Source organism: Triticum urartu, chromosome 2 (genome assembly GCF_003073215.2).
Source record: "Triticum urartu cultivar G1812 chromosome 2, Tu2.1, whole genome shotgun sequence".
Taxonomy (NCBI): Eukaryota; Viridiplantae; Streptophyta; class Magnoliopsida; order Poales; family Poaceae; genus Triticum; species Triticum urartu.
Window position 1 is genome coordinate 119803321 of NC_053023.1, and position 25446 is coordinate 119828766.

Sequence of the window (25446 nt, forward strand, 5' to 3'; positions counted from 1 at the left end):
TTTCATACATTTTTTAAAGAGTCCATGAATTTTTTCTAAAATATAGTGTAAGTTTTGTAAATAAATATGAACATATATTAAATTACCAAATATGTTTTTAAAATTTAATTAGTATTTTGATTAAATATATGAATATTTTTTAAAATATGTGTATATTTTATAAACTACTGAATGTTTTTAAATATTGTGATATTTTTAAAATTATTTATTTATTTTCCTTATATCCTTCCATAAAACGCGAATAAACATTTTTTACAGGTTTTTTTTGAGACAATTTTTTTTACAGGTTTAACTTATATTTATATTTTATGAAAAAATAACCAGAGACGTAGCAACGCTCTACTCTAAATGGGCCACAGCCCACAAGCCCTGGGTGCGCTCTACCTAGAGTACGCGCCCCCGAATAGGAGAGGACTCATTACACTGCTAGTACTACCAAACATCTGTCGCATAGATTAGCCAAGTTATCTCTAAGTAGAGGGCCGAGGCGCCACGTTTGGTTGGGCCAACCTCATAACCCTATTTGTATCCCACAGAGTGTGGCTTTTGACGAATAAATTGGTTTTACCCCTTCAAAAAAAAACCAAACACCTGTCGCCACTCAAAAAAGAAAAAGAAAAAACAAACACCTGTCAAATCAAGGAAAAAAATGGACTTTGCACATTAGTGGATTTCCACGGTGATGAGCATGGTAAGCTCGGTTTCGTTTTGAGTTATGTTCAATGATAAAAGGTTGCATAATTTTAAACCATTAAGAGGTATCCGCCACGGAGATCCTCTTTCACCCTATCTATTTTTATTGGCAGCATGGGGCCTCTCGTGCCTGCTAAAATCTAAGAGCATCTACAACTGGATACATAAAATCCGACCCTTCAAATGCTCAGGCGCGTCCGTAGGCAGTGATCAGCGACACCACAAATTATCGTTTCCACAACCAGATACCTCAACTACGAATCCTCAAATCCATACAATTACATACAACGTGAAACCTGATTTTGACTGGAGCTCGTCCAGCTCTGCCGTGTCCATGTTCGGCGGCCGACTGTGCCCCTCGGAGTGTTGGTGCAGTCGCCGGCGAGGCAGAGTAGGACATGGGACACACACCAGCTCACTCGACTCGAGGCGTTGCTGTCTCTCATGCCCTACTCTTCCTCGCCGGAGCCCGTGGCCTGCACGTCACCGGATGACGTGAGGTCGACGATGGATCTGTCATGGGTGAAGCCCGACACATCCACCACGACGCAGTTGCGGTGCCCGGGGTTGCTGACCAGGCACCCGTATCGGCGTCGGAGATTGCGACTCCACCTCACTAGCGTCTGCAGTGAGGGCTTTCGCGACCTCCCCCCACCCAACGCTGACGGGCCACGGAAGGCCTCCAAGTCGGCTTGCCAACGAAGGGGATGCGCCTCCTGAAGGAAATATGCCCTAGAGGCAATAATAAAGTTGTTATTTATATTTCCTTATATCATGATAAATGTTTATTATTCATGCTAGAATTGTATTAACCGGAAACTTAGTACATGTGTGAATACATAGACAAATAAAGTGTCACTAGTTTGCCTCTACTTGACTAGCTCGTTGAATCAATGATGGTTATGTTTCCTAACCATAGACATGAGTTGTCATCTGATTAACGGGATCACATCATTAGAGAATGATGTGATTGACTTGACCCATCCGTTAGCTTAGCACGATGATCGTTTAGTTTGTTGCTATTGCTTTCTCCATAACTATACATGTTCCTATAACTATGAGATCATGCAATTCCCGAATACCAGAGGAACACTTTGTGTGCTACCAAACGTCACAATGTAACTGGGTGATTATAAAGGTGCTCTATAGGTGTCTCCGATGGTGTTTGTTGAGTTGACATGGATCAAGATTAGGATTTGTCACTCCGATTGTTGGAGAGGTATCTCTGGGCCCTCTCGGTAATGTACATCACTATAAGCCTTGCAAGAAATGTAGCTAATGAGTTAGTTACGGGATGTAACATTACGGAACTTGTAAAGAGACTTGCCGGTAATGAGATTGAACTAGGTATTGGGATACCGACGATCAAATCTCGGGCAAGTAACATACCGATGACAAAGGGAACAACATATATCGTTATGCGGTTTGACCGATAAAGATCTTCGTAGAATATGTAGGAACCAATATGAGCATCCAGGTTCCGCTATTGGTTATTGACCGGAGACATTTCTCGGTCATGTCTACATAGTTCTCGAACCCGTAGGGTCCGCACGCTTAACGTTCGGTGACGATCAGTATTATGAGTTTATGTGTTTTGATGTACCGAAGGTAGTTCGGAGTCTCGGATTTGATCACGGACATGACGAGGAGTCTTGAAATGGTCGAGACGTAAAGATCTATATATTGGAAGCCTATGTTTGGACATCGAAATGGTTCCGGGTGAAATCAGGGGTATACCGGAGTACCGGGAGGTTACCGGAACCCCGCGGGAGGTATATGGGCCTTATTGGGCCTTAGTGGAAGAGAGGGGAAAGAAGCAAAGGAGGGGGCGCCCCCAAGCCCAATCCGAATTGGGAGGGGGCCCAGCCCCCCTTTCCTTCCTTCTTCCCTCTCCTTCCTTCTCTCCAAAAACCAACAAAGGGAAGGGGGGATCCTACTCCCGGTGGGAGTAGGACTCCTTGGGCGGGCCTAGAGAGGCCGCCCCTCCCCCTCCTCCACTCCTTTATATACAGGGGAGGAGGGCACCCCATAGACACACAAGTTGATCATTGATCCCTTAGCCGTGTGCGTTGCCCCCCTCCACCATAATCCACCTCGGTCATATCATCGTAGTGCTTAGGCGAAGCCCTGCGACGGTAGCATCATCATCACCGTCATCACACCGTCGTGCTGACGAAGCTCTCCCTCGACACTCAGCTGGATCGAGAGTTTGTGGGACGTCTCCGAGCCGAACGTGTGCAGATCGCGGAGGTCCGTACTTTCGGTACTAGGATCGGTCAATCGTGAAGACATACGACTACATCAACCGCGTTGTCATAACGCTTTCATTTACAGTCTACGAGAGTATGTGGACAACACTCTTCCCCTCTTGTTGCTATGCATCACCATGATCTTGCGTGTGTGTAGGATTTTTTTTGAAATTACTGCGTTCCCCAACAATGGCATCCGAGCCAGGTCTATGCTTAGATGTTATATGCACGAGTAGAACACAAAGGAGTTGTGGGCGTAGGTATATACATATTGCTTGCCGTCACTAGTTGTTTCTTGATTCGGTGGTATTGTTGGATGAAGCGTCTCATACCGACATTACGCGTACGCTTACGCGAGACTGGTTCTACCGACGTGCTTCGCACATAGGTGGCTGGTGGGTGTCAGTTTCTCCAAGTTTAGTTGAATCGGATTCAATGAACATGGTTCTTTCTGAAGATCAAAAAGCAATCAATATGCCGCGTTGTGGTTTTTGATGCGTAGGTAAGAACGGTCCTTGCTCAGCCCGTAGCAGCCACGTAAAACTTGCAACAACAAAGTAGAGTACGTCTAACTTGTTTTTGCAGGGCATGTTGTGATGTGATATGGTCAAGACATGATGCTAAATTTTATTGTATGAGATGATCATATTTTGTAACGAAGTTATCGTCCACTGGCAGAAGCCTTATGGTTGTCTCTTTATTGCATGAGATGCAAGCGCCATACAATTGCTTTACTTTATCGCTATGCGATAGCAATAGTTGCAAAAGCAATAGTTGGCGAGACGACCATGTGACAACATGTTAATAGAGATCAATATGATGGAGATCATGGTGTCATGCCGGTGATGATGGAGATCATGATGGTACTTTGGAGATCAAAGGCACAAGATGATGATGGCCATATCATGTCACATATTTTGATTGCATGTGATGTTTATATTTATGCATCTTATTTTGCTTAGTTCGGCGGTAGCATTATAAGATGATATCTCACTAAATTTCAAGGTATAAGTGTTCTCCCTAAGTATGCACCGTTGCGACAGTTCGCCGTGCCGAGACAGCACGTGATGATCGGGTGTGATAAGCTCTACGTTCACATACAACGGGTGCAAGCCAGTTTTGCACACGCGGAATACTCGGGTTAAACTTGACGAGCCTAACATATGCAAATATGGCCTCGGAACACTGAGATTGAAAGGTTGAGCGTGAATCATATAGTAGATATGATCAACATAGTGATGTTCACCATTGAAAACTACTCCATCTCACGTGATGATCGAACATGGTTTAGTTGATTTGGATCACATGATCATTTAGATGACTAGAGGGATGTCTATCTAAGTGGGAGTTCTTAAGTATTATGATTAATTGAACTTTAATTTATCATGAACTTAGTCCTAATAGTATTAGCATAACTATGTTGTAGATCAATAGCTCGCAATGTAGCTCCCGGTTTATTTTTTTGATATGTTCCTATAGAAAAACTATGTTGAAAGATGATAGTAGCAATGATGCCGACTAGGTCCATGATCCGAGGATTATCCTCATTGCTGCACAGAAGAATTATGTCCTTGATGCACCGCTAGGTGACATACCTATTGTAGGAGCAGACGCAGACGTTATGAATGTTTGACAAGCTTGGTATGATGACTACTTGATAGTTTAGTGCACCATGCTTTATGGCTTAGAACCGGGACTTCAAAAATGTTTTAAACGCCACAGAGCATATAAGATGTTCCAAGAGTTGAAATTGGTATCTCATACTCATGCCCGTGTCAAGAGGTATGAGACCTCTGACAGTACTTTGCCTACAAGATGGAGGATAATAGCTCAACGAGTGAGCATGTGCTCAAAATGTCTGAGTACTACAATCACTTGAATAAAGTGGGAATTAATCTTCCCGATAAGATAGTGATGGACGGAGTTCTCTAGTCACTATCACCAAGTTACTAGAACTTCATGATGAACTATAATATGCAAGGGATAACGGAAACGATTCCCAAAGCTCTTCGCGATGCTGAAATCAGCGAAGGTAGAAATCAAGAAAAACATCAAGTGTTGATGGTTGACAAGACCACTAGTTTCAAGTAAAAGGGCAAGGGAAAGAAAGGAAACTTCAAGAAGAATGGCAAGCAAGTTGCCACTCCCATGAAGAACCCCAAAGCTAGACCCAAGTCTGAAACTGAGTGCTTCTACTGCAAAGGAAATGGTCACTGGAAGTGGACTGCCCTAGATACTTGGCGGATAAGAAGGATGGCAAAGTGAACGAAGGTATATTTGATATACATGTTATTGATGTGTACTTTATTGGTGTTTATAGCAAACCCCTCGGTATTTGAATATTTGATACTAGTTCAGTTGCTAAGAGTAGTAACTCGAAACAGGAGTTGCAAAATGAACAAAGACTAGTTGAGGACGAGGTGACGATGTGTGTTCGAAATGATTCCAAGGTTGATAAGATCACCATCGCACACTCCCTTTACCTTTGGGATTAGTGTTGAACCTAAAATAAATGTTATTTGGTGTTTGCGTTGAGCATAATATGATTGGATCATGTTTATTGCAATACGATTATTCATTAAGTCAAAGAATAATTGTTATTCTGTTTACATGAATAAAACCTTCTTTGGTCATACACCCAAGGCGAATGGTTTATTCAATATCGATCGTAGTGATACACATATTCATAATATTAAAGCCAAAAGATGCAAAGTTAATAATGATAGTGCAACCTATTTGTGGCACTGCCGTTTAGGTCATATTGGTGTAAAGCGCATGAAGAAACTCCATGCTGATGGACTTTTGGAATCACTTGATTATGAATCACTTGATGCTTGTGAACCATGCCTCATGGGCAAGATGACCAAGACTCCGTTCTCGAGAACAATGGAGCGAGAAACTGACTTATTGGAAATGATACATACTGATGTATGCGATCCGATAAGTGTTGAGGCTCGCGGCGGGTATCGTTATTTTCTGAACTTCACAGATTATTTGAGCAGATATGGGTATATCTACTTAATGAAAAATAAGTCTGAAACATTTGAAAAGTTCAAAGAATTTCAGAGTGAAGTGGAAAATCATTGTAACAAGAAAATAAAGTTTCTATGATCCGATCACAGATGCGAATATTTGAGTTACGAGTTTGGTCTTCATTTGAAACAATGTGGAATAGTTTCGCAACTCACGCCACCTGGAACACCACAACATAATGGTGTGTCCGAACGTCATAATCGTACTTTACTAGATATGGTGCGATCTATGATGTCTCTCACTGATTTACCGCTATCATTTTGGGGTTACGCTTTAGAGACAACTGCATTCACATTAAATAGGGCACCATCTAAATTCGTCGAGACGACACCTTATGAACTGTGGTTTGGCAAGAAACCCGATCTGTCGTTTCTTAAAGTTTGGGGCTACGATGCTTTTGTGAAAAATCTTCAACCTGATAAGCTCAAACCCAAATCGGAGAAATGTGTCTTCATAGGATACCCAAAGGAGACTGTTGGGTACACCTTCTATCACAGATCCGAAGGCAAGATATTCGTTGCTAAGAATGGATCCTTTCTAGAGAAGGAGTTTCTCTCGAAAGAAGTGAGTGGGAGGAAAGTAGAACTTGACGAGGTAATTGTACCTTCTCCCTTATTGGAAAATTGTTCATCACTGAAATCAGTTCCAGTGATTCCTACACCAGTAAGTGAGGAAGCTAATGATGACGATCATGAAATTTCTGATCAAGTTACTATCGAACCTCGTAGGTCAACCAGAGTAAGATCCGCACCAGAGTGGTACGGTAATCCTGTTCTGGAAGTCATGTTACTTGACCATGACGAACCTACGAACTATGAGGAAGCGATCATGAGCCCAGATTCCGCAAAATGGCATGAGGCCATGAAATCTGAGATGGGATCCATGTACGAGAACAAAGTATGGACTTTGGTTGACTTGCCCGATGATCGGCAGGCCATAGAGAATAAATGGATCTTCAAGAAGAAGACTGACGCTTACGGTAATGTTACTGTCTACAAAGCTCGACTTGTTACGAAAGGTTTTCGACAAGTTCAAGGAGTTGACTACGATGAGACCTTCTCCCCGTAGTGATGCTTAAGTCCGTCCGAATCATGTTAGCAATTGCCGCATTTTATATCTATGAAATTTGGCAAATGGACGTCAAAATTGCATTCCTTAATGGATACCTTAAAGAAGAGTTGTATATGATGCAACCAGAAGGTTTTGTCGATCCAAAAGGTGCTAACAAAGTGTGCAAGCTCCAACGATCCATTTATGGACTGGTGCAAGCCTCTCGGAGTTGGAATATACGCTTTGATAGTGCGATCAAAGCATATGGTTTTGTACAGAATTTTGGAGAAGCCTGTATTTACAAGAAAGTGAGTGGGAGCTCCATAGCATTTCTGATATTATATGTAGATGACATATTGCTGATCAGAAATGATACTGAATTTCTGAATAGCATAAAAGGATACTTGAATAAGAATTTTTCAATGAAAGACCTCGATGAAGCTGCTTATATATTAGGCATCAAGATCTATATAGATAGATCAGGACGCTTGATTTGACTTTCACAAAGCACATACCTTGATAAAGTTTTGAAGAATTTCAAAATGGATCAGGCAAAGAAAGGGTTCTTGCATGTATTACAAGGTGTGAAGTTGAGTAAAGACTCAAAACCCGACCACGGCAGAAAATAGAAAGAGAGTGAAAAGTCACTCCCTATGCCTCAGTCATAAGTTCTATAAAGTATGCTATGCTGTGTACCAGACCTATTGTGTACCTCACCATAAGTTTGGCAAGAGGGTACAATAGTGATCCATGAGTGGATCACTGGACAGCGGTCAAAAATATCTTGAGTGGAATATGGAAATGTTTCTCGGTTATGGAGATGACAAAGAGTTCGTCGTAAAGAGTTACATCGATGCAAGCTTTGACACCGATCTGGATGACTATAAGTCTCGATCTAGATACATATTGAAAGTGGGAGCAATTAGCTAGAGTAGCTCTGTGCAAAGCATTGTAGACATAGAAATTTGCAAAATACATACAACTATGAATGTGGCAGACCCGTTGACTAAATTTCTCTCGCAAGCAAAACATGATCACTCTTTGGGTGTTAATAACATAGCGATGTGAACTAGATTATTGACTCTAGTAAACCCTTTGGGTGTTAATCACATAAAGATGTGAACTATTGATGTTAAATCACATAACGATGTGAACTAGATTATTGACTCTAGTGCAAGTGGGAGACTGAAGGAAATATACCCTAGAGGCAATAATAAAGTTGTTATTTATATTTCCTTATATCATGATAAATGTTTATTATTCCTGCTAGAATTGTATTAACCAGAAACTTAGTACATGTGTGAATACATAGACAAACAAAGTGTCACTATTTTGCCTCTACTTGACTAGCTCGTTGAATCAATGATGGTTATGTTTCCTAACCATAGACATGAGTTGTCATTTGATTAACGGGATCACATCATTACAGAATGATGTGATTGACTTGGCCCATCCGTTAGCTTAGCACGATGATCGTTTAGTTTGTTGCTATTGCTTTCTCCATAACTATACATGGTCCTATAACTATGAGATCATGCAACTCCCGAATACCTGAGGAACAATTTGTGTGCTACCAAACGTCACAACGTAACTGGGTGATTATAAAGGTGCTCTACAGGTGTCTCCGATGGTGTTTGTTGAGTTGACATTGATCAAGATTAGATTTGTCACTCTGATTGTCGGAGAGGTATCTCTGGGCCCTCTCGGTAATGTACATCACTATAAGCCTTGTAAGCAATGTAGCTAATGGGTTAGTTACGGGATGTAACATTACAGAACAAGTAAAGAGACTTACCGGTAACGAGATTGAACAAGGTATTGGGATACCGACGATCAAATCTCGGGCAAGTAACATACCGATGACAAAGGGAACAATGTATATCGTTATGCGGTTTGACCGATAAAGATCCTTGTAGAATATGTAGGAATCAATATGAGCATCCAGGTTCCTCTATTGGTTATTGAGCGGAGACATGTCTCGGTCATCTCTACATAGTTCTCAAACCCGTAGGGTCCGCACGCTTAACGTTCGATGATGATCAGTATTACGAGTTTATGTGTTTTGATGTGCCGAAGGTAGTTCGGAGTCCAGGATTTGATCACGAACATGACGAGGAGTCTCGAAATGGTCGAGACGTAAATATCGATATATTGGAAGCCTATGTTTGGATATAGAAATGGTTCCAGGTGGAATCGGGAGTATACCGGAGTACCGGGAGGTTACCGGAACCCCCCGGGAGGTATATGGGCCTTATTGGGCCTTAGTGGAAGAGAGGGGAAATAAGCAAAGGAGGGGGCGCGCCCCCCAAGCCTAATCCGAATTGGGAGGGGGCCGGCCCCCCTTTCCTTCCTTCTTCCCTCTCCTTCCTTCTCTCCTAAAACCAACAAAGGGAATGGGGGGGGGATCCTACTCCCGGTGGGAGTAGGACTCCTTGGGCGCGCCTAGAGAGGCCCCCCCTCCCCTCTTCCACTCCTTTATATATGGGGGAGGGGGCACCCCATAGACACACAAGTTGATCATTGATCCCTTAGCCGTGTGCGGTGCCCCCCTCCACCATAATCCACCTCGGTCATATCATCGTAGTGCTTAGGCGAAGCCCTGTGACGGTAGCATCATCATCACCATCATCACGCCATCGTGCTGACGAAGCTCTCCCTCGACACTCAGCTGGATCGAGAGTTCGTGGGACGTCACCGAGCCGAACGTGTGCAGATCCCGGAGGTGCTGTACTTTCGATACTAGGATCGGTCGATCGTGAAGACGTACGACTACATCAACTGCGTTGTCATAACGCTTCCTCTTACGGTGGTACGTGGACAACACTCTTCCCCTCTCGTTGCTATGCATCACCATGATCTTGCATGTGTGTAGGAATTTTTTTGAAATTACTGCGTTCCCCAACACCTCCTCCACGGCGTTTGGACACCTCACGGACCTTGCCATCCGGGAGGCAGCAACGACGCACCTCGCGCCGAATGCAAGCGCCATTTGGGCGGACGCTATGGATTCCTGCTAAATCGAGTCTGACTGCTATTGGGCGTTCTCCTCACTAGCACGCGCGGAGCGCAATGCGGACGACCATCTCCTCCTTGGACCCAAGTAAGATGAGGTCCCAGTCCACACATTAGGTGATGAAGGACTCAAACCATTGCTCGCCATGCCGGAGAAGGTCGGGGATCGTTGGAAGGGAGGTTGGCCGAGGAGTGGAGCGGAGTGATTAGGGTTTGGTCCGGGGAATGTATGGGGATGAATATATGTGTGGTCGGGTGGGCTAGCGTGGGCCAGATCTGATGGGCCTTCCCATATCCACCCCAAATTTGGGACTGGAAATGAGGGGTGCTGGTTAGCCTAGGTGTTTGTGTCCGGTATGAGGCGTTCGTCTGGGTTGGGTTTTTTTACTGGTTGGTAACTGTAACATCCCAAATTTTCAATTTGGAATGTTATACACTAGATCATATGCATATCATATTTTCTTGCATTTTGGTTGATCCTAGAAATTTCACGCAACTCAAGGACCCTCGGAGAGAGTTGGAGATTTCGTTATTTTCATATTTGAGAGTTCTCTCGAATTTTGAAAATAGGATCATTTGATTTATTTATTTTATCTTCAATAATTTTTCCGGTGTCAAAATATATGAGAGAGGGAATAATATGACTTTCCCAAATTTAGGAAAAATGAAGATATAATAAATAGATCAATTTTGCTTTCCGGTGTTTATTTGCATTTTATTTGGATAGGGAAAAATGCGCGTTTTCAAAAATTGCATTTTAGGTCCGGAGAAAAGTTCATTTTGTTCGGCTCATTTTTAGGAGTCGGGGAAAATTTACTTTAGATTTTTCGGAGTTCGTTTAGATCCCTTTTTGTTTTTTTTTCTGCGCGAGGAAACTATTTAAAAAAAAATTGAGCAGCGCCTTGGGCCAAAGGCCCAAGCCAAGCCACCTACCGCCGCGCTCCCAGGCGCCAGGCGCCGAGCCAGGAGCCGGTCGGCCGCCGCCGCCTCTTGCTAGGACCGAATCCTTTTAGGATTCTAGGGCGCCCCTTGTCCCCTTTTCCTTATTTCGTTTTCTTTAGTCCTACTCCGTTTATTTTCTAGATCTTTCCTACTCCTATTCTAATTCCTTGTCCTCTACCCCAAGTAAACCCCTCCCCTCCCCAATATAAATACCCAGCACCCCCCTTCTAAACACATCAAATCAAAGCTCTCCTCCACATCGCGCCTTGCACCGCCGCCGCGCCGCCTCACCCGCGCCGCCGCCGCCCCACACCCCGCGCCGCCGCCGCACCTTACCGCCACCGCCCCACACCCGTGCCGCCGCCGCACCTTGCCCACGCCGCCGCCCTACGCCGACGCCGCCGGAGCCCCCTCACCGGAGACCTCGCCAAGGTAGCCCCGCGCTACATCTATTCTTTTTCTTGGATCGTTTTCTTCTAATCGTTCCGATTCTTTTCTTCTCTAAACCGTTCCGGTTTTCTAGATCAGTTTTTCGATCGGTTTTTCTTCTCCGAAACCCTAGATCGGATTCGTTTTCTTCTCCGATTTAGTTGCCTTTGGACCGTTCGCCGGACCGTTCGTCCTAACGAACGTGATCACCGGATTCTTCTAGGTTAACGACGTCCGTTCGTTTAACCGTTCTTGTTTTTCTTTTCGTCGGATTTATTCCGCGATCGCGATCTCAGATCCGATCTTCTTCCTAGTCTATTTTTTCGCTCGTTTATCGGAATCAGGTGATTCAAGCGCCTGGAGTTTCGTCTCGAAACCGCCGTTCCATCTAATCAACTTGAACAAGCTTTTGTTACAGTAAAATTTTGACCTAGTTTCAACTTGCTAGAACCGAGTTGTTTTCTTCCGCTGTTTGTTTTTCGTTCTTTCTTTGCAACCGGAGTTCTTAAGTTGAACTACCTGGTTCGTTCTCTTGTTCGAGTTTTACCTGTGCATTAGATGAGTACTTATTGTATGCTTGTTGTTTGTCTGCGATAGATTACCCGGATTGCACCGCTTGTTACTTCGAAACCCTAGGACTCGCGGATCATCAGCAAGGCAAGTAACACTTTGATCATACCTTTTCTACAACCCATGTTTTATTGCATTAGATCAATCCTCTCACATTGCATGATTAGGATCTAATTAAATTGTGGGATGGGAAGTAGATGAGGTAGTACCTATTACCTGTATTATTATGAAACCTTTGGGAGTTACTCTACGTTTGCTTATATTGCCATGCTATGCTAGTAGACGTGGATTGGGTGAGTGATATCCATGACATATGTGAGATTGATAATTTTAATGGTTTATCTAAGGTGGTAACTTAAACACACATCTGGGTGGATTGAGGCACCTGATGTCTATCAGGACTTGCCTGTTTTTTTTTGGACCGCCACCCAGGCTCAAAGGGATCATAAGATCTTTCATGCTAGAAACTTCCGTGTGCAGCCACATGCTACTATGGGCTCTGGCATAGTTGACTAAGTTGTGCGAACTCTTACGGGGTGGACTAGCAGATGTAGGGGATGTAGGTGTACCGGTCTACCCCACATGTAAGGTGCTAGTGCTTCTGAAAGACTATGTCTCGGTCATCCGTTTCTTAAACACCATGTAGTGCGAGAAAACAAACGGAGGCGATCGAGTCATGTGGGGAAAAGTGCGCAAACCTCTGCAGAGTTTACAAACTAATCATGATTAGCCGTGTCCCCGGTTATGGACAACTTGAGTATCTAGTACTTGAATATCATTGTGAATCTCAACATGTTACTTCTAATTAATGTTATTGGGTTTTAATTACTTTTAATTGGGATTGAGAATGCTGTCAACCATTCTCAATGTTTCACAACCACCATGATAGTAAATAAAATTTATTCCTTTGCAGTAGGGAAAAATTGGCTTTACGCAAACTGTAACCATAGAGCTTTCCACCAGCCATATATGCATGTAGTATAGCTGTTTCATTTCATTACTCTCTATGTGTTACTTTGCCAGCATATTCCATGTGCTGACCCGTTTTCGGGCTGCAACGTTAATGTTGCAGACTTTTCAGACGACGATTGAGGTGCGTTTAGGTCGTGGCCCTATACTCAGTGATGCCGCTGGAGTTGATGGACCCATTTATCTTCCGAGTCTTCCGCTGTTATCGATATTATATGGCCTTCTGCCATATTTATTGTAATAAGTTCTTTTTGAGCCATCGATGTAATAAGTGTGTGATTGCAACTCTGCTATAAAACCTCGATGTACTGTGTGGTGTCAGCATTACTGATCCAGGGATGACACCGTAGCACAGTAGACGTGATCCATTCGGGTCAGGTCGCTACAGTAACTGGGTCGTCTGTCGGGGCATATAATGGGGGTTTGAGGCGCTCGGATGTAGATGCTTTAACAATCGGTCATCTCAGCTTAGTGGTATTAAAGTGGCTCTATCGGCTCCGCCGGTGAACCACCTCCTCTTCGCAGATGATAGACTATTGTTTTTCAATGCGGGTATAGAAGGGGCAAAATAAGTTTCAAACTTGTTGAATACTTAGTGCAGTGCTTTGGGTCAAAGGATAAACAGAGACAAGTCCTCCATTTTCTTCAGTAAGGGTTGTCCTAAGAACATCAAAATGAGGTAAAGCTCTGTCTTAATGTGCAAATGAATCTTTAAATGAAAAGTACCTATGTATGCCTTCACATGTTGGGAGATCAAAACTGGAACTCTCAAATATTTGAAAGATAGATTGTGGAATAAAATTCAATGGTGGATCGAGAAACTATTATCCATGGAAGGGATGTAAGTTTTGATTAAATCAATGGTGCAAGCTATCCCAGTATATTCTATGGGATGTTTCAAACTCCCTCATGTTTCATTTGAATACTAATATCTTTGATCGGGAAATTTTGGTGGGTGTCAAGAATGAAAAAGGGAAGGTTGCCTGGGTGTCATGGGATGTCATGACGAGACTGAAACATTTGGGTGGCATGGGTTTTCGCAACTTGGAGATTTTTAATTTGGCTCTTCTTGCTAGGCAAGTATGGAGAATTCTTCAAGACACAAATTCTTTGAGTACACAGATCCTTGAATCAGTGTGTTCTCTTGACACTCCTATTTTGCATGCGACTGTGGGTTCTCATCCATCACAGATTTGGAGATCGGTAATTGAAGAAAGAGATGTCCTGTTTCGATCAAGGTCTTATTAGGCGCATTGGAGATGGAACTTCTACAGAAATTTGGAACCATAACTGGTTGCCGAGGGAAAATTCTATGAGACCTATAATTGCCGCTCGTAATACTGTCTTCATGGTCTTGAATCTTATTGATGGTACCATTGCTAGCTAGAGGGAGGAGCTAGTGAGGGTTTCATTTTTACCAATGGATGCCACTATGATTTGGACATCCCTATTTGCACTAGGAACATGCCAGATTTTTTGTCATGGGCTCATGGAAATAATGGATGTTTTTTGGTTCGCTCTGCCTATCGTATGTTGATAAATACAAAACTCTCAAGAGAGAGCTAGCTTGATGGCAATGTTGGTGCTCCATATTTAGAGTCAACATCAAAACAATGGGAGAATTTGTGGAGTTCTTGGGTACATGCAAAGCTGAAGGTTTTCTTGTGGCGTCTTGCGCAACACTCAATCCCTACTTTGGAAATTTTCAATCACATGAACATAGCTGACACCCCTTATTGTGCTTTGTGTGGTATCCGTGATTCATGGAAGTACGCACTAGTTGAGTGTTCAATGGCCAGAGCATCATGGACACTAGCGAAGGAAGAAATGGTTGAACATATGATGATGATGAATTACAAGTGCAAAACTATGGCTCGCTTCTATGCATGATTCGCTGCAGCGGGATGATTTTACTGAGATGGTAGCGACTCTATGGGCTCTGTGGTATGCGCGAAGGAAGCTATATATGAGCAGGAGTTTCAGTCGCCAATGTCCACACATCTCTTTATCAAGCATTTTATCTCTGATATTAATTCCATCTCTCGTCAGCAGCCAGCCGAGCCCCATCCAACTCGAGTCCATGTTCGGCAGCCTTGGATTAGACCGCCATGAAGTACTATGAAGACTAATGTTGATGGTGTTGTGAGTAGATATGGAGATAGAGGTGCTTCTACTGCGATTTGTCAAGGTCATCTAGGACTACATGGGCTAGTTGTCGATTGTTTTCATGGGTATAACTGATGTGCCAACACTAGAAGCTATTGCATGTTGTGGGCATTAGCATTGACATTGACAAAAGACTTGGACATCTCTCGGGTCCCAATTTTTTTGGTTGTGCCACGGTTGTTTTGAAACATTGAAACGCGTCAAGGTGGGAGACATTCAAAAATTATTCAGAAGATTCGTGCTAGATCACTAGAGTGTGTGGATTGTAATTTTATACATAGAAGTAGGACTCGAAACTTTGAGGTTGATAGTGTAGCTAAACTTTTACTATCTTTAGGAGTAAGAAGTCATGCGTGGTTTCTTCGACCTCATGATGTTGTATTGATTTTGATGAACTTACATGAATAAAGAGTCGTTATACCTCTAAAAAACCATACACCGGCAAGGCGACGTTAAAAACCCACCAAAAAGCTAAAGCAAAGACTCTTGTTCAATTTACCAAAGGCTTTAGAGCATCCACAATCGGTCTCCTCGAATTTGGCTCCTCATATATCCTTATCCTTTGAGGGGATTCAAATTTAGAGGCACATTGTCTCACTAAACATGCTCTAGGTCTTAGTATAGGTAGGCATCTCTGGCTCCTACAACCCTCTCCTCTCACTAAACATTAGCATTGAATAATAAAGAGGGTGTACTTAGACTAAAAATAATAATCTATAGTCGGCTTCCTTGAATTTGGCTCCTCAAATGTCCGTGAACGCGCCCGGTTAGTGTCCGGAAGTGTCCATTTTAAATCATTATTTGTGCATGTATGCAACCATATTCTTCATTTTGTATTCAAATTATTCGGTCACGTGCATATCATTGATGTGGATTGAGAAAGAGAAAGAAGAAAGAATAAATATAAGATGCATGGTCTGTGCTGGGCCATGTCCAACGTGACAGACTGATCAAGCACTAACCGGATGTGCCAGCTAGCCCTCATAAGAGCATCTACAGCCAGACCTGACAAATCCGACCCCACAAACGTCCATGGACGCGCCCGGACGCGTTCGCGTATAGTGACCGGCCACCACCCAAAAAACACGTTCCACATCCGGATACCTCAGATTAGAAACCTCAAATCAATATTATTACATGCAACATGAAACCTAATCTAAGTGGCGCTCGCTCGGTTTCGCTCCCCGCTCGCCCGACTCCGCCCTGGCCATGTCCGGCGACCGACTGTGCTCCTCAGAATGTTGGTCCGGTCACCGGCAAGGTAGGGTAGGTCATGGGACACGAGCTAGTGATAACCCACAAGTATAGGTGATGTTTGCTTGAACTACGTCGGTATTTACCCAAAGAGGAAGGGATGATGCATCACAACAACGGTAGGTATTTCCCTCAGTGATGAGACCAAGGTTATCGAACCAGTAGGAGAACCACGCAACACTACGTGAACAACACCCGCACACAAATAACAAATACTTGCAACCTGACGTATTAAAGGGGTTGTCAATCCCTTTCGGATAACGGCGCTAGAAATTGGCAAAAAGACGGGATAAAAATATGATAGATTGGATAAATAGATCACGCGGGAACGCGGGATAAAATAAATAAGAATAAATTGTAGCAAGGTATTTTTGGTTTAGTAGATATGAAAATAAAAGCAAATAAAAATAGATCGTGAAGGCAAATATAATAAAGAAGAGACCTCGGGGCCGTAGGTTTCACTAGTGGCTTCTCTTGAGAAAAATAGCAAACGGTGGGCAAACGAATTACTGTTGGGCAATTGATAGAACTTCAAATAATCATGACAATATCCAGGCAATGATTATTATATATGCATCACGTCCAAGATTAGTAGACCGACTCCTGCCTACATCTACTACTATTACTCCACACATCGACCGCTATCCAGCATGCATCTAGTGTATTAAGTTCATGGAGAAACGGAGTAATACAATAAGAACGATGACATGATATAGACAACATCTATTTATGTAGAAATAAACCCCATCTTGTTATCTTAATGGCAACGGTACATATGTGTCGGTTCCCCTTCTGTCACTGGTATCAAGCACCGTAAGATCGAACCCATCATAAAGCACCTCTTTCCATTGCAAGATAAATAGATCAAGTAGGCCAAACAAAACCCAAATATCGGAGAAGAAACACGAGGATATAAGCAATCATGCATATAAGAGATCAAAGAATACTCAAATAACTTTAATGGATAAAAAGATAGATCTGATCATAAACTCAAAGTTCATCGGATCCCAACAAACACGCCGCAAAAAGAATTACATCATATGGATCTCCAAGAGACCGTTGTATTGAGAATCAAAAGAGAGAGGGAGGAAGCCATCTAGCTACTAACTACGGACCCGAAGGTCTATAAAGAACTACTCACGCATCATCGGGGAGGCACCAATGGACATGATGAACCCCTCTATGACAGTGTCTAGATTGGATCTGGTGGTCCTGGAACTTGCGGCGGCTGGAATTGAGTTTCGTCGACTCCCCTGGGGTGTCTGGAATATTGGGGTATTTATAGAGCAAAGAGGCGGTTCAGGAGGCCACCGAGGTGCGCGCCCTGGTGTCTTGTGCTCACCTCGGACTCCCTCTTCGGTACTTCTTTGGCCCATCCGGATGTCTTTTGGTCCAAAAAAATTCCACAAAAAGGTTCACTGCGTTTGGACTCTGTTTGATATTGATTTCCTGCGATGTAAAAAACATGCAGAAAATAGTAACTGGCACCTGGCACTATGTCAATAGGTTAGTACCCAAAAATGGTATAAAATGACTATAAAATGATTATAAAACATCCAAGAATGATAATATAACAGCATGGAACAATCAAAAATTAGAGATACATTGGAGACATATCAGCATCCCCAAGCTTAATTCATGTTTGTCCTCGAGTAAGTAAATGATAAAAGCAAACAATTTGATGTGGAATGCTGCTTAACATGTTCATCTCATATTCTTTTCTTCATAGCATGGACATTTGGACTTTTGTATGGTTCAAAGCAAGACATGAGGACTTTAATAATCAAGCATATCAATAAGCAACCATGGCTTTCAAAATATCAATGCTAAAATAAGTTATCCCTTAGCCCATTATGCTCAATCATTGATCCATTTATGAAACACACTCACATATTAGCTACACCCAATGCTCAAGTACGATCATAGTGCCCCTTAGTTGGTGCTTGATACATCTCCAACGTATCTACTTTTCCTAACGCTTTTACTCTTGTTTTGGACTCTAATTTGCATGATTTGAGTGAAACTAACCCCGGACTGACGCTGTTTTCACTAGAACTACCATGGTGTTGTTTTTGTGCAGAAATAAAAGTTTTCGGAATGGAACGAAACTTTGCGAGGATTCTTTATATCAATAATAAGAATTTCTGGAGCCAAGACCTGCTGGAGAGGGGCAACTGGGTGGGCACAGCCCACCAGGGTGCGCCCCCCTCTCCTGGCGCACCCAGGTGAAAGATCATGGATGTCGCCTAGAGGGGGGGGTGAATAGGTCTTTCAAAAAAAATTACGGTTTAGGCTTGAACAAATGCGGAATAAACCTAGCGGTTAATTTGTCAAGCACAAAACCTAAAACAACTAGGTTCACCTATGTGCACCAACAACTAATGCTAAGCAAGATAAACAACTATGAGATAGCAAGATATATGACCAAGAACAATATGGCTATCACAAAGTAAGGTGCATAAGTAAAGGGGTCAGGTAAGAGGTAACAGAGGCACACAAAGACGATGATGTATCCCGAAGTTCACACCCTTGCAGATGCTAATCTCCGTTTGGAGCAGTGTGGAGGTACAATGCTCCCCAAGAAGCCACAAGGGCCACCGTAATATCCTCACGCCCTCTCCCAATGCAAGATGCCGTGATTACACTAAGGGACCCTTGAGGGCGGTCACCGAACCCGTACAAATGGCAACCCTTGGGGGCGGTCACCGAACCCGTACACTTTGGCAACCCTTGGGGGCGGTCACCGGTACCCGTCAAATTGCTCGGGGCAATCTCCACAACCTAATTGGAGACCCCGACGCTTGCCCGGAGCTTTACACCATAATGATTGAGATCCGGACACCACCAACCGTCTAGGGCACCCAAGCACCCAAGAGGAACAAGCTCAAGGGCACCAAGCACCCAAGAGTAATAAGCTTCTCAATTTGTAACTTCCACGTATCACCGTGGAGAACTCAAACCGATGCACCAAATGCAATGGCAAGGGCACACGGAGTGCCCAAATCCTTCTCTCTCAAATCCCACCGAAGCAACTAATGCTAGGGAGGAAGATGAGAGGAAGAACAAGAAGGAGAACACCAAGAACTCCAAGATCTAGATCCAATGGGTTCGCCTCAGATAGAGGAGAAAGTGATTGGTGGAAATGTGGATCTAGATCTCCTCTCTCTTTTCCCTGAAAAACTAGCAAGAAACCATGGAGGGATTGAGAGTTAGCAAGCTCGAAGAAGGTCAACAATGGGGGAAGAACACGAGCTAAAGAGATAAGGTTCGTTGGGGAATAAGACCCCCTTTTATAGGTGGGGAAGAATCCAACCGTTATGCTCACAGCCCGCACAGAGCGGTACTACCGCTCCAAGGAGCTTTGAAAAACAACAGCGAGGAGGAAAAAGGCTAGCAGAACCGCCGGAGCGGTACTACCGCTCGACCTCACGGTACTACCGCTAGGGATAGCGATACTACCGCAAATGGTAGCGGTACTACTGCTTGTGAGCGGTACAAAAAAAATACTTCCGTGCCTACTTCCGCTGAGCAAAACACGAGATTTTGGTCCGGAGTGGTACTACCGCTCAGGAGCCGCGGTAGTACAACTCTCCTTGAAACCAACATATGTACTCCAAGAAAAGCGTATGGACAAAACCTTCAAATATAACTCAAGGCAACCATTAGTCCATAGAGATTGTCATCAATTACCAAAACCAAACATGGGGGCATTGCATGTTCTTTCACCAGGTGGGTTGTCCCCACCTGGTGGCCCCGCTGACCCTGAAACCAATGCTATAAAATCCTATTTTCGGACAAAAAATCAGGGAGTAAGAATTATCGCGATCCACAAGATGGAGCCGCCGCCATGCCCTGTTCTTCCTCGGGAGGGCAGATCTGGAGTCCGTTTGGGGCTTCAGAGGGGGGGGTCTTCATTCTTCGTCATCACCAACCCTTCTCCATCGCCAATTCCATGATGCTCCCCACCGGGAGTGAGTAATTCCTTTGTAGGCTCGCTGGCCGCTGAGGAGTTGGATGAGATTCATCATGTAATCGAGTTAGTTTTGTTAGGGCTTGATCCCTAGTATCCACTATGTTCTTAGATTGATGTTGCTATGACTTTTCCATGCTTAATGCTTGTCACTTTGGGCCCGGGTGCCATGATTTCAGATGTAAACCATTGATGTTATCACCATTATATCCATGCTCTAGATCCGATCTTGCAAGTTATAGTCACCTACTACGTGTTATGATCCGGTAACCCCGGAGTGATAATAACCGGGACTTCTTCTGGTGATTACCTTAGTTTGAGGAGTTCATGTATTCACTATGTGTTAATGCTTTGTTCCGGTTCTCTATTAAAAGGAGGCCTTAATATCCCTTAGTTTCCAATATGGACCCTGCTGCCACGGGAGGGTAGGGAAAAAGATGGCATGCAAGTTCTTTTAATAAAGCACGTATGACTATTTATGGAATACATGCCTACATTATATCGACTGACTAGAGCTAGTACCGAATAGCCCTAGGTTATAACTGTCACATGATGAATATCATCCAACAAGTCACCGATCCAATGCCTACGAATTTATCTTATATTGTTTCTGCTAAGTTACTACTGCAATCATTTGAGGAAATATGCCCTAGAGGCAATAATAAAGTTGTTATCTATATTTCATTATATCATGATAAATTTTTATTATTCATGCTAGAATTGTATTAACCGGAAACTTAGTACATGTGTGAATACATAGACAAACAAAGTGTCACTAGTTTGCCTCTACTTGACTAGCTCGTTGAATCAATTATGGTTATGTTTACTAACCATAGACATGAGCTGTCATTTGATTAACGGGATCACATCATTAGAGAATGATGTGATTGACTTGACCCATCCGTTAGCTTAGCATGATGATCGTTTAGTTTGTTGCTATTGCTTTCTCCATAACTATACATGTTCCTATGACTATGAGATCATGCAAGTCCCGAATACCGGAGGAACACTTTGTGTGCTACCAAACATCACAACGTAACTGGGTGATTATAAAGGTGCTCTACAGGTGTCTCCGATGGTGTTTTTTGAGTTCGCATGGATCAAGATTAGGATTTGTCACTCCGATTGTCGGAGAGGTATCTCTGGCCCCTCTCGGTAATGTACATCACTATAAGCCTTGCAAACAATGTAGCTAATGAATTAGTTACGGGATATAGCATTACGGAACGAGTAAAGAGACTTGCCAGTAACGACATTGAACTAGGTATTGAGATACCGACGATCGAATCTCGGGCAAGTAACATACCGATGACAAAGGGAACAACGTATATCGTTATGCGGTTTAACCGACAAAGATCTTCTTAGAATATATATGAACCAATATGAGCATCCAGGTTCCTCTATTGGTTATTGACCAGAGACATGTCTCGGTCATGTCTACATAGTTCTCGAACCCGTAGGGTCCGCACGCTTAACGTTTGGTGACGATCGGTATTACGAGTTTATGTGTTTTGATGTACCGAAGGTAGTTCAAAGTCCCAGATTTGATCACGGACATGACGAGGTGTATCGAAATGGTTGAGATGTAAAGATTGATATATTGGAAGCTTATGTTTGGACATCGGAATGGTTCTGGGTGAAATCGGGAGTATACCGGAGCACCGGGAGGTTACCGGAACCCCTGGGAGGTATATGGGCCTTATTGGGCCTTAATGTAAGAGATGGAAAATAAGCAAAGGAGGGGGCGCCCCCAAGCCCAATCCAAATTGGGAAGGGGGTCGCCCCCCTTTCCTTCCTTCTTCCTCCTCCTTCCTTCTCTCCTAGAACCAACAAAGAGAAGGGGGGAATCCTACTCCCGATGGGAGTAGGACTCCCTTGGGGCACACCTAGAGAGGCCGGCCCCCTCCCCCTCCTCCAATCCTTTATATACGGGGGAGGGGGGCACCCCATAGACATAAGTTGATCATTGATCTTTAGCCATATGCGGTGTCCCCCTCCACCATAATCCACCTCGGTAATATCGTAGCGGTGCTTAGGCGAAGCCCTGTTCCGGTAGCAACATCATCACCGTCATCACGCCGTCATGCTGACGAAGCTCTCCCTCGAAGCTCTACTAGATCGTGAGTTCGCGGGACGTCACCGAGCCGAACGTGTGCAGATCACGGAGGTGCCGTATCTTCGGTACTAGATCGGTCGATCGTGAAGACATGCGACTACATCAACCGCGTTGTCATAATGCTTCCACTTACGGTCTACGAGGGTACGTAGACAATACTCTCCCCTCTTGTAGCTATGCATCACCATGATCTTGCGTGTGCATAGGATTTTTTTTGAAATTACTGCGTTCCCCAACAGTGGCATCCGAGCCAGGTTTACGCGTAGATGTTATATGCATGAGTAGAACACAAATGAGTTGTGGGCGTGGGTATATACATATTGCTTGCCATCACTAGTTGATTCTTGATTCAGCGGCATTGTTGGATGAAGCGGCCCAGACTGACGTTACGCGTACACTTATGCGAGACTGGTTCTACCGACGTGCTTCGCACACAGGTGGCTAGTGGGTGTCTGTTTCTCCAGCTTTAGTTGAATCGAATTCAATGAATAGGGTTCTTTCTGAAGATCAAAAAGCAATCACTATACCGCATTGTGGTTTTTGATGCGTAGGTAAGAACGGTTCTTGCTCAGCCTGTAGCAGCCACGTAAAACTTGCAACAACAAAGTAGAGGACGTCTAACTTGTTTTTGCAGGGCATGTTGTGATGTGATATGGTCAAGACATGATGCTAAATTTTATTGTATGAGATGATCATGTTTTGTAACACAGTTATCGGCAACTGGAAAGAGCCATATGGTTGTCACTTTATTGTATGAAATACAATCGCCATGTAATTGCTTTACTTTATCACTAAGCAGTAGCGATAGTCGTAGAACCAATTGTTGGCGAGACGACAACCATGCTTCGATGGAGATCAAGGTGTCAAGCCGGTGACGATGGTGATCATGATGGTGCTTTAGAGATGGAGATCAAAGGCACAAGATGATGATGGCCATATCATATCACTGATATTGATTGCATGTGATGTTTATCCTTTATGCATCTTATTTTGCTTAGTTCGGCGGTAGCATTATAAGATGATCTCTCACTAAATTTCAAGGTATAAGTGTTCTCCCTGAGTATGCACCGTTGCTACAGTTCATCGTGCCGAGACACCACATGATGATCGGGTGTGATAAGCTCTACGTTCATATACAACGGGTGCAAGCCAGTTTTGCACACGCGGAATACTTGGGTTAAACTTGACGAGCCTAGCATATGCATATATGGCTTGGAACACTGGAGAGCGAAAGGTCGAGCGTGAATCATATAGTAGATATGATCAACATAGTGATGTTCACCATTGAAAACTACTCCATCTCACGTGATGATCAGACATGGTTTAGTTGATATGGATCACATGATCACTTAGATGATTAGAGAGATGTCTATCTAAGTGGGAGTTCTTAAGTAATATGACTAATTGAACTTTAATTTATCATGAACTTAGTCCTGATAGTATTTGCATAACTGTGTTGTAGATCAATAGCTCGCGATGTATCTCCCCGTTAATTTTTGATATGTTCCTAGAGAAAAAAATAAGTTGAAAATGTTAGTAGCAATAATGCGGACTAGCTCCATGATGTGAGGATTATCCTCATTGCTACACAAAAGTATTATGTCCTTGATGCACTGCTAGGTGACAAACCTATTGCAGGAGCAGATGCAGACGTTATGAACGTTTAACAATGCTGAGTATGATGACTACTTGATAGTTTAGTGCACCATGCTTTACGGCTTAGAACCGGGACTTCAAAAATGTTTTGAACGACATGGAGCATATGAGATGTTCCAAGAGTTGAAATTGGTATTTCATACTCATGCCCATGTCGAGAGGTATGAGACCTCTGGCAATACTTTGCCTACAAGATGGAGGAGAATAGCTCAACCAGTGAGCATGTGCCCAGATTGTCTGGGTACTACAATTGCTTGAATCAAGTGGGAGTTAATCTTCCAGATAATATAGTAATTGACAAAGTTCTCTAGTCACTATCACCAAGTTACTAGAACTTCATGATGAACTATAATATGCAAGGGATAACGAAAACAATTCCCAAGCTCTTCGCGATGCTAAAATCGGCGAAGGTAGAAATCAAGAAAAGCATCAAGTGTTGATGGTTAACAAGACCACTAGTTTCAAGTAAAAGGGCAAGGGAAAGAAAGGGAACTTCAAGAATAATGGCAAGCAAGTTGCCACTCCCATGAAGAAGCCCAAAGCTAGACCCAAGCCTGAAATTGAGTGCTTCTACTGCAAAGGAAATGGTCACTGGAAGTGGAACTGCCCTAGATACTTGGCAGATAAGAAGGATGGCGTACTGAACAAAGGTATATTGGATATACATGTTATTGGTGTGTACTTTACTAGTGTTTATAGCAACCCCTCGGTATCTGATACTGGTTCAGTTGCTAAGAGTAGTAACTCGAAACGGGAGTTGCAAAATAAACAGAGACTAGTTAAGAGCAAGGTGATGATGTGTGTTGGAAGTGATTCCAAGGTTGATAAGATCACCATCGCACACTCCCTTTACCTTCGGGATTAGCGTTGAACCTAAAATAAATGTTATTTGGTGTTTGCGTTGAGCATGAATATGATTGGATCATGTTTATTGCAATACGGTTATTCATTTAAGTCAAAGAATAATTGTTGTTCTATTTACATGAATAAAACCTTCTATGGTCATACAATCAATATAAATGGTTTACTGAATCTCGATCGTAGTGATACACATATTCATAATATTGAAGCCAAAAGATGTAAAGTCAATAATGATAGTGCAACTTAATTTGTGGCACTGCCGTTTAGGTCATATTGGTGTAAAGCGCATGAAGAAACTCCATGCTGATGGGCTTTTGGAATCACTTGATTATGAATCACTTGATGCTTGCGAACCATGCCTCTGTTGGGGAACGTTGCAGAAAACAACAATTTTCCTACGGTTTCACCAAGATCCATCTATGAGTTCATCTAGCAACGAGTGATCGGATTGCATCTACATACCTTTGTAGATCACG